The 17,546-nt window shown below is 40.1% G+C and overlaps 1 long non-coding RNA gene across 1 annotated transcript in view; it reads left to right on the top strand.

The window, feature by feature from the left end:
- LOC129177192 (uncharacterized) overlaps window positions 1-16,977 on the top strand; it is a 36,341-nt gene extending 19,364 nt beyond the window's left edge. The window contains exons 3-4 of the long non-coding RNA XR_008569588.1: window positions 8,623-8,746; window positions 16,879-16,977. This is a non-coding gene — a long non-coding RNA (uncharacterized LOC129177192). The remainder of the gene's footprint in view (window positions 1-8,622; window positions 8,747-16,878) is intronic.
- The last annotated feature ends 569 nt before the right edge of the window (window positions 16,978-17,546 follow it).

Here is a 17,546-nt window from a genome sequence, read left to right as displayed (position 1 = left end):
GCAAAGAACTACAGAGTCAACCGCTGAAGATGTCATAGATGGGCAACGGAGCTGGGCGACAGTGGCTTCCGGTTCCTGTTTCCATGTAGTGGCAAGCTGCTGACAAGGACATTTTGAAATAAAAATACATTACAAACACAGTTGGACTCAAGTAGTGTATTAATAACACGACAAGACCTACGCCATATTGTATGCTCACCGGGAAATGTGTACGAACCGAGGGAAAACGTTTATGTCATCTTTTTTTAAGTAACCCACGTGTTTTAGGATCTCAGAATTGTTTTTCCTTGTCTGGAAAAGGTTCTGAAAATAGGTCTTCCACAGGTGTTACTGTGGTCACAACAGCCCCCAATCTCCTGTAATAGCAAAACGACAATTAGAAGTCATTTTAACAGGCGAGGAGCTACTGTTTCTTGGATGTACTTTGACACATCCTGGGTCGTCATACGCGTATGCAGCAGTGTGCTACCTGCAGCCATTACATTTGTGTTGTGTCTTTGATGGTTAAGATGAATTCTGCTGTGTCGACTGCTTTATAAGCCATATATGTGAGCTGTACCTCTTATTTAACCACAAGTATAACTGATTAAAAATATGGGGTATAGGAGGCCCTTTGTTCACTGCATTCACTGGTGGAAATCTATTGCCATGGTCTCCTCCCCCCACCTGAGGAGGACGGATGGCTTGAAACAAAGAGCGGCACGTCATAGGTTTTGATATGTAAGATTTTAAATCACCTCTCCCTTTTACAGACTTGTAAAAACCTCATATATCATTGGGCCATTAGACAAACACACTGTATGTCATCATGAGGCAGGTTGTCACTTTTCTCAGCAGGACGGTCTTGCACTGTTTCTAAGTGATGTCTTTGATTGAGCTGAAAGAGATTAATTTAATTATCCCACATAGGCGCCATGAATAAATATAGCATCCACAAGGAAAGCAAGAAAGAAAACTGGAGGAAATATTCATTATCTTTACAAAAATGCAAATGTGCTTACTCAAATGGTGAGAAATCCAATTTTCCAGAAAAGGGATTTGAGGGCGAGTAAGGCATCTATTTGTCTCTTTCTGCCGTTTGACTAAACAGCATGTTGGGGGTAAGGTTCTTTGTAAACAGGCCGAGGGTCCAGTCAAGGCTTCAGGAGCCTGTTAGAAGAAAAGGACATGCAGGGGAGACAGCTGAGGTTGTTTGCCATCAGGTGTGTGTCTGTGTGTGTGTATGTGAAGATATCTCCAAACATTTGGACCCTGGAGATAACAACATGCCAGAGAGAGGAGGAGGTAGTGGGGGAAGAGATGAGTGTATTTCCCCAGGACCACCTAAGCCGCCTAATCAAGATATTCCCAAGCTTGTGTGTATGTGTGTGTCTGTGCAGGAGATAAAAGGCAGTGAATCAGAGGTGTCCCTCATCAGGCTTCCTTATAGTGGCTGAAGCTGGATGTGTGGGTGTGTGCGTGTGTGAGAGTGAGAATACCCTTAGCCCCCATCGCACCTCCTCGACCATGGAGACCAGACTTGCACAGGAGTAATGAGCAGCGCTCTGTTGTGTCTATGCCATTCATTCTGTGTGTGTGTGTGAGATCAATGCAGCGATGCTGCATTAATTGCACACAGAGTCCTTGCTTAATAACGCAGCGACACGTCAACTCAATCACGCGGCCTCCGCTGCATTCGAGTGCCGTAATTTGGCTTTTAAATGAAATAAACGAGCTATCTGGGTGATCCCCGGGATTACACTTATCATTATGCCGCCCGCACCCTTAGCGACAAATGCCACCCTCTGATTGGTTGATGACTTTCCCGTGCGTGGCAGTCGTCCTATGGGGTCATCCAGCGTCAGTAGAATGCGGAGGCTAATGAGGCACAAATGAGCCTGCATATTAATATCATATTCATCGATCAGTTATATTAAAGGTGGGTTCGATTAAAAAGAATGCATTATCATCAAGAAATTTGTTTTTTGGTGGAACCCAGGTACACCATTTCGCCCAAGTCATTATTCATTTGGGGTGCTGGACTTAACCGCTTGTGCCCTGTTTCCACTGCTAGGTACTAGAAGGTACTCTTTCTCTTCTGATACTACATTGGTGCCCTAAAGCACTGCATGTCACTCATTGCTGCCACTGTAGTACTTCTGCTCCACTTTGCTGCATCCATACATTTTCTTGCTGCCCTCAATCTCCTGTCGGATAACTACACAAACTAGTTAGGATCATATCACAAGAAAAAAAAGGCTTTTTGTAATCTCAGAATAAAACTGTAATTTCCACAAGTCAAAATTCCCAACATAAACAGTAACAGCAACAATACTCATCCTAAAGCAGATATACTTTCTTATCATAATACTACCACTATTCTTTTGTTGTCTCTTATTCTTGTAGTAAAATAGGGTTTTTTTCTTTTCAGTGTGACCTGAGTACCCCTTCATTAAAAAAAATATTTTGTAAAAGTAAATGTCGTCGGTTGTGGGGGTTACAGTCCCAGACCCCCAGCGAATGGCGAAAATCCAAGAGTAACTGAGATGCCCATAAAAATGATCAACTATTCTTGACACATGGCTTGCTCTCCCTCCCCGCTCCAAACCCCCCTGCTTTTTGGATCAACATTTGCAAGAAGACTGACTGTTGTAATTATTAGATTAGATTCAGCCCTTTTAAATATACCACACACACTTATTCAACACATTTGAAAGTATAAAATGTATAGGTACTCACCACTAACAGATGGAATCGGAGTCATGATGTAGAAGTTATCTACAGTACAGGCCAAAAGTTTGGACACACCTTCTCATTCAATGCGTTTTCTTTATTTTCATGACTATTTACAAGTTTCACTTTTGCATCTCACAGCAACTCTGTACAAATTGTGGGTTTCTACATTTTATCTGTATTATCAAATACTTATAAATGATTACCTTTTTTGGTGGAAAAAACTTTTGACCAAAAATCTGTGAAATTGCAGGCCCATGAATGCTGAATGACGAATGTGCTTGGATCCACTGTGCAGGAGACCCCGTTGCCCCTGTTTCAAGCAATACGTTGATGGTTCTTTGAAGACGCTTGAACACCCCATACCAAAGGGGTGCAGTACAGTGGGAAAGTTACAGTATGTTAGTTTACCTTGTATGTTACTCTACTAAAGTTGACTCAAAACCAAATTTTACTTAGATGAGTTTGAACTTTAGAACCCTGACCTCAACTCCATCACTTTTTACGCTGAACCAGAAAAGAAAACCCCAACGTTGGTGACCTCTGACTGACTTTGCAAATGTTTTTCTGGATGAATACACGCAAAATTCCCACCAAACTTCAATTTGTATCTCAGATGACCCATTACTTCTCATGTGGCATTTTGTCCCACTCTGTGTGCAAATGCATGTACAATGACGGCATCAATTAGGCCGACTAATTAATGACAAATGGAAGTCCAGCCTTTATGTCCATCCTCAAAGCAAAGCTGAAGAGCTTTGTGAGTGCAGCACATCTAAGAGAATAATTCTCCCCTTCCCTTTGTTGGTCTCACCGAATCCTTCTCTCATTGTCTTTGACCTCAACAAAAATAATCTTACGTAGTCTTACCCTCTTCATGCTCAAGCCTCCTTCTCTCCCCCAGTGGAGCTCTCACTCCCTCCTGCCCATCCATCGATGTTTTCCCCCTCCATAAAGGCCCCTGTGATGCTTTTCTTCCTTTTAGCTTTTGCCTTTGTCTCCTGTCCTTTGTGTTTGTTCCATAGGTAATACTCTCTGCTGTTGACACACATGTCCATACTGGGGACTAAACACGGATTTTCAAGGCAGGAACTATTATTGCTAATGGACTGTGTGTACATCAATACTACAGCATGTACAAATTAGACAATATTCCCTTGGAGATTAGCTCTAAACTGGAAAATACAGAAAGTATTGTATGCTTCATTAGATTTCTTCATGACCTCTCCCGAGCAAGAAGAACACATGGGGTTAAGTTATATTTTTACTTGTGGTTTGTTAGTTGGCAAATAGAATTTTGGTGCAGATCCCGATGAATGTGGGGCTTGAATAATTTATGTTCACTTTTTGTAGTTATAGTTCGCGTGTATTAGGGGAGCCAAGTCTGGCAGTGAAACAGATAAAACTGTGGTGAAAAAGCCTTGTTTTTTTGTAGTTGGCACTCAGTTTGTAATGCACATTACCACCACCTATAGGACTGGGGTGGAACAACAGCCTTGTAGATTGAATCTATTCTTACTGTTTATGAGCAATATCAAGACATTAACTACAGTTCAATAACAAACAAGAGTAATAAATACTATAACAAAAAAATAATGTGAACCCATCCATCCATTTTCTTTGGCTTTTCCGGGCCGGGTCGCGGGGAAGGCAACCTCAGAAGGGAAGCCCAGACTTCCCGGTCCCCGGTCACCTCTTCCAGTTCCAGACACCGAGGCATTCCCAGACCAGCTGTAAGGTTCAATTCCTCCAGTGTGTCTACCCAAAGTCCTGTCGACACAGAAACACTCCTGGGATTTTTTTTGGCGGGTTGAAAAAAAATTGCATCCACACTGTCGGAGTGGTAAATAGTCGCATCCAGACAGGAACAGATCACACGGATCACTGATACCCCTTGTCCACTGTGCCCGGTTTGGAGCTTTTTTGGAGCTGGTTCTCAGAGCTTTACTTTTGCATTGTCATCGTTCCACAATTGGTTTGAACTGAAGCTGTCTTTTTTGGTTTCTCTGGCTCCAAAAGCTTGCTAGGCCGAGTGGGCGAACCGTTTGCATAATCAGGATGGGCGGAGTTGCCTAAAAAAAAAGTCTGCGAATTACCTCAATCTTTATTACACTGTATTGCAAACTAACAATGGAAACATGGACACCGGAGGAAACCCCCTATTTCTTTCTCATTTGGACATCCGAAGAAGTGCAAAAGAAATTTGAAACAGCGACAAGAACCCAACCAACGCTAGAACGAGGCGAGATGGCTGCTGCATGTTTTGTTCGGTCTTTTGAACACAGGATTACAGAGACCAAAAGAAAAACCTAGGCAGGAGTGGCAGTGGTTGGAGCAGAGTAATGACTTATTTTGGGGAGTTCAACAAAGTTCTGAGCCACAGACACCGGCATGCCAGCTTGCTGGTGAATGCTGGCAAATAACTCCACCGAAACCCTGGAGGGGATGCCATCACAAAAGAAGGCCCACCCAGCCATAAGTCAGACCTGCCTGGACTCCCGTAAGTTGTATTTGTTTAATTTGATGTTCACATCACAGTTTGGGTTGTAAATACTAGTTTGCTGTTAACGTTAGCATGCTAGCTTGCTAGCTTGCCAGCTTGCTGTTGTCGAATGAATGAAAGCCGCGCCACCCTCTCCTTCTCATTTGTGCTTACAGCAGCAAACAAGCTTCATTGTGAACCTATAGTCATGTAAGAAGTAACATTTGAAACGATAAAAGACAGAAAATGTTCCCGTGTGGACAGCCCCTAAGACACCCTACTGTTCCTCTCAATGCAAAGGAGCAGCAGACCTTCTCTGAGCTCCTTCTGATGACCGAACTCCTCACCCTTACGCAAACCCTGATGGGGGAAAAAAATCATTATCGTTATAATATTAAAAAAATAACAACAATTACTTTAAAAATGTAATATTGAACAATTAAACTGACACACCAAATACAATTCAATCCTGGGAAGAGTTGATAGTAACTGTGGAAAAGGGTGAAATATTCTTCATAAAGAAATGATGCCCAGTTCCGATGGCAGCTATTGTGCAGATTTCTACAAGGACTGCCTGAGTTTACAAAACCTTGCATCTATTTCCTGAAAGGACTCTTGCTGATTGGTTCTGTAAGTTTTGGATACACAGTTGTATCAGCTTGAAGCTTGGCAAGATGGATGTGACATAGATTCCCACCAATCCAGATGCCTTTTATAAGGCTATCAGAGCCTATCAATGGCGCTTCTATCATGTAATTAGGGATGTCCCGATCCGATCTTCATGATCGGGATCGGCTGCCGTTCTGCTGTATTTATGAAGATCGGATAATATTGGCTTTCGCCATGAAATCGGGCCGATCCGGTTGCCGTATCATGTTCGTAACGCTGAGCCACACTCCCACATGGTAGGTGCAGTAAAGCGCCTCAAACTGATTGCCACTCGACTTCCGCCACATCACCTTAAAAGTGTTTTGCACACCCATTTTTTTTCCAGTTTTATCTTTTATTGGATGGACTTTTATTGTATCTTTTATTGGATTAGGGACTTGACTCACAGAGGTTTGTTACTAAAGCCAAACAATATTGTTGGTCATGCTGTATAATAATAAAGTACATTCAGCAATACCTTGGTTGGATTATTTTTAATGCTTTGAAGAGCTATTTTCATAACCATATTCAATTCCACAAATTCATGTTTGTATCAAAAGCTTATTATATTAAAAAAAAAAAACAAACCAAAAAAACCGATCGGTACCGGATCGGATCGGCAAGACTATAAAAAAAATCGGATCGGAGGCCAAAAAATGTGGATGGGGACATCCCTAAATGTAATAATGTATTTTGAAGCTGTGGTCTGTTTAGGCACCTTGGAATGATCCGAGCCTTTCCTTTCTTGATGACACCACCTCTTTACTTGCATGTCTCTTGAGAAAAGTAACTCTCTTGGGTGGAAAATCCTCAGAGGTCATCATCATCACTCACCACTAGGTTGCAACATAGCCCGACATGAGGACCTGCAATATTCAATATCACATAAAGATCTTTTCAGCCCTTATATTGGCTTTGCTGTAATAAACACAAATATCATCTCAATGGTGCTGTATTTTACATTTACTAGTGCAAGTCTAAGGGGGTAAGACAAGCTGAGGGTGGACATATCAGGGTCCGTCCAGTCAGCAGTTCCGGACCTTATAACACTGAGTATCTGTGCAGAGGGGATATTTACGGAGAGATATAGAGGAAGATGAATGATGGCGGAAAAGATGGATGTGTAAAAAGAGAAGACTTGTGTATAAGAGAAGGCAGTAAAAAGAGAGCCTCCTGCTACTGTGTGAATTTTTGCATGTGATCCGGGGGTATTTATTTTTATTTTTTTTTTGTTTTTTGCCAGTTTGACAGACAGCTTAATGCCAGGCTTGTAAAAACAGCCGTGCAAAATGTTCCGCATGCCAAGGGATGGGATGTGGGGCGGTGGGGGGTGGTTGGATCGCTGACACACACATACACGTAAACTTACACACAATAAAAGGGAGGTGTGGAGTTGCGCTATTATTTATTAGGGGTCATGTGTTGTGTGGGTGAGTAGTCACTGGGTGGAAGAGCATCATGGTGGGCTGAAGGAACAGGATGTTGTCTTAACATTTTCCCTCATTTTAGTCTCCCATCTGTGAATGTGCAACATTTGACCATGGGGAACAATTTAAGCACTTTGCAATGTTGCTGTTTGTGCAACAGCACAGAATGGACTTTTGCAATATTGTAGATCCCTGGTTTTCGCTGGGCTTACGTTCCAGGACCACCAGCAAATGTAAATGATATGCCCATAAAATGTGTATTTTTGACACACGGCTCACACCGCCTCCCCCCTTCAAATTACTCCTAGCTTGATGTTGACGTTCTTTTCCGATTTCAGATCAACATTTGCAATAAGAGTGACTGTTTTAATTATTAGATTCGATTCAGCTGTATAAAGGATAAAATGTATAGCTACTCACCACTAATGAATGATAATGTAAGATAATTGATGAACAGATGGAATTGGTTACCGTACATATAAGCTGCGCTTTTGCGTCTCACAGCAACTATGGTGCGTTCAAGCACCACCAAACAAAGTGTGTCAATGCTTGACGAAAATTCATCATCAGTGAAGCATAAAGACAATTTTTTAGGCTTTTTTTTAACAGTGGTACATGCATTCTGTACATTTTACCCTTATTATCATCCATATTTATGTTCTGTCTTTACAAATACAATACTGGCCGCTTTACTTTCTGTAGGTGTTGTCCAGCCTCAACATGCAGAGTGACTCATGGGAAATGAAGGCATCATCTTTAGTACAAATCACAACCAGAGGGCTTTTTTTTCTCGCAATCTTAGAGCTCAGTCTCTCTGTCATAATTAGGAGCCGCCACTCAAACGGCTGCAACCTGCGGCTTATTGCAACATGCTGGAGTCTGCTGGAAGAGCCAGCTCGACTGGGATTCGGCTCCCATGTGTCATTTTTACAGGGAGCAACACCGGTTTGCAAAATTGAGGGGAAAGTGTTTGGGAGCAAACGTTGCAGAAAGACACTGGATGGGAAATGAGTGTAGAAGAGAAACACATACATTATACATAATGAAGTGAGGCCGGGGGGGGGCCTCAGACAGAGAGGAGACGTCTTGTCATCACTAAAGGAGAGCCATGGAAAGATGGACAAAGGAGATGTCCCGAGGGACCGTGCACTCATTCTGCATGGCTGCCTATCCGTCGCCATGGCAACTGTACGTGTGTACACGCATGGGGGTGTTATGAAGCGTGGCGGGGGGGGGTCTAGTGGGGTGTAATGTGTAGGTGCCTCCTGCTGTGTTAGCAAGAATATTTTGAAAGTGCCTATGATCGCATTCCACGTCACTTTACGTATGTGTGTGTGTGTGTGTGTTTTACAGACAGAGCACGTCTGTGGATGGAGAGATGTTATCGTTTGAAAGCAGCGGCCACAGCCGATGAGTGATCTGCCACGTGGTGTGATTGATGAAGGAAGGGCTGATGAACACTTGACGAGATGAAAGAGTGAGGAGCGTGTGCACACACCCACACACACACACACACACACGTTGACATTGTATCCGCGCTGAGGGCACAAAGCCATGACTCAGGCCTCTGATGCTCATGTGTAGGCAGTGCATCTGCACCAGCGTGTACACAAATTAGCCTACAAAATGCTTTTAATCGTCTTTATCATACAGTTATCCAACTGCAGGAAAATATTGTACTCTTATGTGAATCTACTTAGAATAGTCGATTTGAGATGAAACGGTACTATATGGACAAATTAACGGTTACACTGGTTATGAATTACTTTGTGGAAATATCGTTAAGACTTCATAAACAGTATTAAAGGGATAGTTTGGATTTTTTGACATGAAGTTGTATGACATCCCCATCAACCGTGTAGTGCATCAATGGTGACTTACCCCCCGCTTGGTCCCGTGAGCTGAGTTCCGGTCGGATTTCGGTGACGAGGAATGTAGTTAGTCGGTGGGGCCACTTAAGTAAAGAGTTTGGCTCCTCAAAACATTATGCGTTCAAAAGAGTAATACATTTGCAAAATGCCTCATCGAAAAAAAATCAGACCTCACAATCACTCGCTGTTACTTCCTCTCCCGTCGTATCACTGCACATCCATTGTTATGTGTTTGTTCCACCGCTACATCTGCTGTGGAACACCATCTAACTACATTCCTCATCACCCAAATCCGACCAGAACTTGGCTCACGGGACCAAGTGGGGGGTAAGTCACCATTGATGCACTACACGGTTGATTTATTTCATAAGAACCATGAACATGACCTCTGGCATGCCAAATGCTCACAAATTATTATTTATTGCTTAGTAATAAATAACAGCTAACACTTGGGTAATAATAATAGTAATAATAATAATAATAATAATAAAACACAATTGTTAAAGAAATTGTAAAAAAATTGCATTAAATAACACAAATTCCAGATGTAAAAACATACAAATTAAAATACATGGATACAAAACATTTTATCTAGAAGTCCAAATAATTGGACCATTCTTGCGTTACCTATAATGAATTTATGTTCCCTTTTTTTTTTTTTTTTTTTACTGTAACCTTATCGTAAAGTAGTACAAGTGTTTTGCATAAGGATCTTTTTATACTTCTCATGTAACCCAAATATGATAAATAAATGATTATGAATAGCCCTTATGACGCCACAACCACAATAATGAACACTCTGACAGTATCAATCAAAGCCAACTATCATTATACAGTAGAATTTGTCCAGAAATACAGTATTTGAATGTATTGTGTTCCCACTGTTGTGGCCAGTGAGTGTAGAAGCACATAAATGCTAAATGTACGTGAAAAATGTCAGGAATGCACTGCCTGTCTTGTCTTGATGGTGAATTTATTTAATCAAGTACGGTATTGTGGTGCGTATAGTACTGCAGTGTGTGTTAATGTCATGCAGTTGTAGGACAATAAATAAAAATGTACTGGGGTGCTGAGGTGACACTTTAATCCACAAATCTACTGTTCAGAGAGGAGGAGGGGGTTGCAGCCAGGTTACCCACTGGTGGACAGATGTTTGGACGTGTGCTCACACACTCGTCTTTTGCACAATCAGACAGAACCAGGAAGGTTGAGGTCTCACACACACACACACACACACACACACACACACACACACACACACACACGCACACACCCCGTACAGGCGGGCACCAAAGACACATTCTGCAGTCCACCTACATGATCATGAAGACAAGTCAGTGAGTCTGTTTGGATGTACTCAAAGCCCCCCACTGATCAACTCCACAGACAAGAAAACCAGTCTTTCTTGATTTGTATCTCTCTCTCTTACACACACACACACACACACACACACACTCACACGCATGCATGCATGCACACAGTGACGTGCAGGGGAGGCAGTCTCAAATAAGGAATACATAAAATGAATAATGAGCAAATAAATATTAATATTTGTCCATTGAACTGTATTCTAAATGTAGTTTCTGTATGAGTCCAATCGTTTAACATTTTCTCAAGTAAAAATCGCTGAATTTGCACATTTCCTGATCAGGTGAGGGTGCCGCGAGCGTGCCTGTTTTAGTTTGTCAGCTTGTCACCAATACTAGAGAAACATTTATTATACATCATGACTTTCTTCAACCGGTGTAATGTCTTTAATGTAAGTGTGACATTATTCTTGCTAATCGGACAATAAAATAGGAATGTCATACAGGCACTTGCAGTACTCACGTCATCGTGCGTGAGCTGGTGCTTGTCGCTGCCTAGCCAGCGTTTTTGGTGGGTTTTTGACAGCTGGGGAGCAGCAAATTAAGTGCCAGATTGTTTTATCCTCTGCTGAATAAATGAGTGAATTTGGCTACCAAGATGGAGGATTATATACCCAAACTCACCAGGAGGTGAACAGACTTTTGCAACAAAGTACCTGGAGACGGAAAGGCTGCATGTACTTCATATACAGATAAGAACACAAATGTTTTTTAGTTAATAGGAAAATCAAATAAATGGGACCAGAAAGTATTTGAAAACAATTTGAAGATTACTTTTTAACAAAAGGGAATGGTTCTCTTCTTTTTCTTGTTGTCCTCTGAATGAGCAGCCTGTATTGACATAAAAAAAAAAATGTAAGAGTCAGTGCCACAGCAGGAATGAACCTCACCGCATGCACAAAAGCTCACACGCATATTGATTGTGTAGAAAGCAAAACAAATGCATTACCGTTCCACACAAGTCCTTCCTCTTCCATAATAATATTAATAATTATAAGGAAAATTTCTTACATAGTAATACATAGTAACTAAATTAAATAGAATCAACGATAAAGAAATATCATTTTATAGTGAAATTGTAAAAAAACAAAAATGTGGGGACAGTTTTGAATGAACTGCAATATTTGTCTTGGGTTAAAAATATGTATTTGCATTTCATAAAAAAGAGACATTATGTATGTATTAGTTTATTTCAAACATGCTCGACATTAAAGAACATCACATGGTTACGCTTGCACAAGTCAAGGAGTCACATGTCCGAAAGGAGTAGGAAAAAGCAGATCTTATTTAATCCCACCCCTTCTCCGTGTCTCACCAATTATTGATCATTTGTTCACTTCCTGTGTTTAACATGTACCAGGTTAGCAGTGTTCTCATAGAATGTGTGCTAGTGAAGTTAATAGACTTTTTAGATGGCTTATTCAGTCATTTAAAAATAATTATTATGTGAGCATGCCCAACATGAGAAATAAAAGTAACACAAATTCCCTGAATGGCTAATTACATTTCAGCAATTTATCACCACAATAACCGCAACTTGATATTAACCTTGTTTGACTGCCGCTAACACAAGCAATGTGGTTTTAATTGCCTTGAATATGCGTCACATTTTGAAATTCCAGCTGCAAAACAACCTCCCATGTTTGACGCCACCATGGAGGTCAATAGGTAACGTGAAGAGTCTCATTAATTACCAATGCTTTCAGAAGACAAGGTCTCTTGAGCTTTTCTCCAACTGGTCACAATGCAGATTGTGATCAGGAGCTTCATAAATGTCAGTTTGGCTGCGCCGCAGGAAGCTCCGTCAAGTATGGAGAATCAATCATTCACCATCCGTAATGTGGAATGTTGCCAACATCTATGCTCTGATATGTACGCTAGCGCCCCTTGAGAGAAGAAGTACAAAAGTAGTTTCGCTATTGGTGTATATCATAAGTTTGAAAAAATTTGAAACATTTTTTTTGGCAATACTTAAAAAAAGAAACATAACTATCAGTTATTATGGATATACTTTTTTTTATGTTGTATCAAATAAAACAAACTTCTATAGAATTATATCATCAGAACATTTGTAAACACATGATATCTGTGCTGCTACAATTTAAAAATCAAGTAAATTTGTAAAAATCATAATCATTTAAATGTGCTACTATAAAAATGAATGACCCTGATAATAATAAAACATGAACAATAATACTGTAATATTGATAATAAATACACATGTTGTCTTATCAATGTGACTTTTCTCAAATACGTGTACGTAACAACTACAATCAACATCAAATATAAAAATAAATAAATAAGGAAAGGACAAAAAAAGAATATAAACATGATTGTAATTATCACTATTCTATACTAGAACACTGGAAACGGCCAACTACTTGACAATATAATTAGATTGACGTAAGTCATTGATATGTATGAAATATGATTAGTTTGCATCAATAATATATCAGAAACTATAGAAACTACTCTCTTACTGTGATATAACACAATACAGAGTGGAAATATATTCCCATGTGCAGATGATATATACATATAGAATATGAACAGAGTGAGAGAGATGCTGTCTTTCCTTTTGCATGCAATGTTGCTTGTGACAATCTACACAAAGGCAGCCTGTCTACTTGTTAGCCTTATGGCTGTTCCATCAATTCCCATTTAAATTGGTGATAAAAGCGCATGTATAGATACATCTCCCAAGACGGTCACCAAGTGCTAATTTGCTGTGTGTGTCACGCTGACAGGCGTACACTTACACCTATTTAAATCATCCCTGCTGTGTATAACTGAAAAGGGAAAGGAAAGAACATACAGGGATGTGGGAGGTGTACATATATAGTGTGCGTGTGTGTGCATGGAGGATGGGCAGGATGTTGCACCATTAGTTTTATATAAATACACCACACAGTCGCTGGGGTGGATGTGGCCAGCCAGTTTGGCAGTTACAGATACAGATCAGATCATAATTCTCATTGCATACATTTGTGACACTGCAGCTATCAGGTGTCTGCAGCTCGACCTGCTGAGTCCAACACAGCGGTTATGATGACTGATGGGGCCACAAACTAAGTGGCCAAGATACCTTTTGTAGTCACAGCAGCAAAATTCACTCTTCACAAAGAAAAAATGCTCGGCTTTCATGAGGTATTCATTCAGCTAAATGTTCACTGTGTGTTATGGTGGTAGTCTGTGGTGGTGTTTCTTTTCCCCCTCATGGAGTTAAGATCACCACAAAGTTGTAAGATGATGCAGGACAGTTGTACACCAACGCAAACTATAAATAAATAAATAAAATAGAACTACATAAGTTGTTATCATTAATTAGTTGTTAATAAAAAATAATGTAGTTAATTATTATTGAATTCATTTTGGAATTTATTTTTATTATATTATTATTATGTAGGTGTTCCTAATGAAGGGTCCAATGAGTAAGTCATAGCAATTCCTGTTATTTTCTCAAGGCAACATGTATATTTGGTGTAAACGTAAAACTAATTGGGGCCGCACGGTGGTCTAGTGGTTAGCATGTTGGGATGCACATTCCAAAAATATGCATGTTAGGTTAATTGGGAGTATGCTGGAGCCTATCCCAGCTGACTTCGGGCAACAGGCGGGGTACACCCTGGACTGGTTGCCAGCCAATCGCAGCATAACATTAATGTAACATTAATAAGGCTAATATTATCGTTACTACTATTATCAATATCATTATTATGAATGGGCCCAAAGTCAGCTGGGATAGGCTCCAGCATACCCCCACAACCCTAGTGAGGACAAGCGGTATAGAAAATGCTTGAATTATTGATTAAATGGTAGCATATATTGTATTTTATTTTTTATATCTATTTTATTTTGATATATTTGTAATTTATATTTATTTTATATATATTTTCTTTTATTACTTGTATTATTTTTCTTGTATTTTTACAACCTCTTTTGTAAAAATTCTATTAGTTTTACCCATCCATGCGTCTTATGTGTTGCTTATCCTCACTAGGGTGGCGATTATGCTGGAGCCTATCCGAGCACCCGGGACTGGTCGCCAGCCAATGGCAGGGCACATATAGACAAACAACCATTCACACTCACATTCACATTCATACCTATGGACAATTTAGAGTCGCTAAATAACCTAACATGCATGTTTTTGGAACATAGAAAACTAAAATATTTTTAGTAAGTATTAGTAATACTTAGCATGTATACAAAAACTTACAAAAGGTCAAAATGTAATCGGTTGTTTGAGGATGAAAAATAGTCAAATAAAAAAAAATTCCCTGAGCAACTAAGTTTATTTTCATTTGTCACACTCACAAAAAGATCTCCTACTCATCTCCTGGTACCTCATGGCAGTTTGCTTGCCTGTTTGCGCAATTATGCTAGAAATGCTTTCCCACTTGCAATTTTCACAAAACTTTGTGAAGGGCTCAACGATTCCTTTTTCATATCTGTTAACATTACAATATTCCCCTTTCATTTTTCTGCCCGAATCTTAATGATCAAACTCAGACATTATGATTGTGAGACCTTGACAGCACTTGACTAAGTCTATTGTAATAACCTGATGGACTAAACAGGACAAATAGCCTGATCTTTTTTTATAAATGTCTTTCCCTGGAATATTGAGTGCAGCGGGTAAAAGAGCACAACAAGTTGTAAAAAGGGGGCAAAGAGAAGGAAGAAGGAAGAAGGAAGGTTTCATTGGTGTCGTCATGCAGAAAAAGAACATGGACATGACTTCCACGCTGCCAAGAAGCCATGATTTATGTACGTGTACCATCTGTTAGCACAGAATACGTTGCACAACTACCAATGAGTCAGACTGACGATACACACACACACACACACACACACACACAGATAAGATAGATACCAGTGACGAGCTCATAGGGGCTCATATGAACGATAAATGAGGCGAGGCACAGAAAAGAGCTGATCTCCTTACAGCTACTCATGAATGACCCGAGTAGACCCCAACACACACACAAATGTATAAACACACACACTGAAACTATCTGCACACATGCAGCATCCCAGAGCAGCTGCATCCATTTATTTATCTCTGTGACAAGTTGACGATGCATCGAAATGCTTTCTTTAGAAACACCACTACACAAACCAGTATTCCGCCACCTCTCACTTGCTTTCTTTACCGTATCTTTGGAAGAATCTAGACACGCTTGCATAAACCAACACACACACCCACACACATGCGCACACACAGCAGCTCATGATGGATAACCTCTGGACTCCTTCAGGCGAGTGACATGCCTCAAATGCTGTGTCCTGCACGGCTCCCGAAAGAAAACAAAGCAACAAGAAAAAAAGCACAGTAAAGCAAACAGACACACCTTTCTCTGACAAACACACACACACACGCACACACTTCACATATTCCTGATGGGCCAATGCTAAAAACCTCCTCCAGCTCCTTTATTCATAATATGTTGTTTCCCTGATTCATGGCCCCCCACACAACAAGAGGCTGCGATTGGCTGGCAACCAGTCCAGGGTGTACCCCGCCATACCCCAGCGACCCTGATGAGGACAAGTGGCATAGAAAATGGACGGATGGACACAACAAGAGGTCCTCATGACATTGACAAGCATAGAAGTTTGCATGCACTCATCGATGGCTTATTCATTTTAAGCCTTTAATGAATTATTTCAACCATTCTTTTTGCGGCATGGGATGGGATGATAACACATCTTTAATTTATGTTTTAAATGACTGCACAAGTTTGAATTTATTGAGGATTTTTTCTAATTTACACAGGGTCAGGGGGATTCATACAAGCTCCAATATACATACAGTTGCCTAAATTGTATAAGTGGTGTAGAAGGTTCCAGAACGTCTTGGCCAAGCCCTGTTAACATTTGTGCTCGTTTTTGCGGCTAATAGTTTCTTTTTGGCAGCATAGAAAGCAAATGTTTGACAGCACTCACTGGATTGATCAATTCTCAGAAGAATGGGGAAGTCCAAGACACTCCCTCTCCAAAATCTATCTTTAAGGAGAATTGACTGCAGTTTCCAAGATCAACTTTAGTAAGTGCTCGTTCAAGGGTGTCCAAACGTCTTCCACCGAGGGCCACATACTGAAAAATGAAAGGATGCAAGGTCCTCTCTGATATTTTGTAAAGCAACACATGCAGGCATGCTAAGAAGTTCTATACTGTATGTTTCAAGAAAAAACTGCATCACAACTTTTTGATATAGGTAAAAAAAAAAAAAGCACATTAGTAGCATGAACTTTGGCCTTTGCTCTTTTTTTCCATTTTTGCTGGGGTCTGTTTTGCATTTTTAAAATATTTCAACTTCATTATAGTAAATTGTCTTCAGGTAATGATGACTTTTTTGTCACGTGCAGGCATGGTGGTAATGCTGGCGACGACCCCAAGATGCCCCCAGACCCCAAGAAGGACCCGGCTGAACTAAATAGAACCCAATCAACAATCAGTACCAGGTGAGTGTAAGAAGGAACGTAAGAGCAGAAAACTGAACAGACCAACACAGGAAAGCTTACAAAATAAGAGCACAAAAACAGAAACTAAGACATAACCAGGAACATAAATGAGCTGTCACGCAGATCGTGACATTTATTCTCATAATATTATAACTTTTTGCCCACTCTAGTTTCCCTTTACTTTATTGTTTGTTTGGTGTGTTTCTCATAATATTAAAGAGTTTTTAAAAATAACATTTGCTTTCCTTAATATTTAGACTCGATGCTACTAAAATTATGCCATTTTTTGGTCATAATATTACGAGTTTATGCGCATAATATTGATTGTTGTGATTTTTTTTCTCGTTAGAATATTACTTTTTTCTCTTAATATTTTGACTTTATTCACGGAAAATTACAGCTGTTTTTTTTCATTTCTGCTTTTTTTTCCCACCCAACCTAGTTTTCCAAAAATTACAACTTTATTCTTTGTTTTGTTTGTTTCTCATACTATTACGACTTTTAAAAATAATAACTTCTTTCTTGAATATTTCAACTTTCAATATTTCAACTTTATGACAATATCATGACGT

Source organism: Dunckerocampus dactyliophorus, chromosome 2 (genome assembly GCF_027744805.1).
Source record: "Dunckerocampus dactyliophorus isolate RoL2022-P2 chromosome 2, RoL_Ddac_1.1, whole genome shotgun sequence".
NCBI classification, from domain to species: domain Eukaryota; kingdom Metazoa; phylum Chordata; class Actinopteri; order Syngnathiformes; family Syngnathidae; genus Dunckerocampus; species Dunckerocampus dactyliophorus.
The sequence above is the reverse complement of the archived record's forward strand: the minus strand, read 5'-3'. Positions and strand labels throughout refer to the sequence as shown.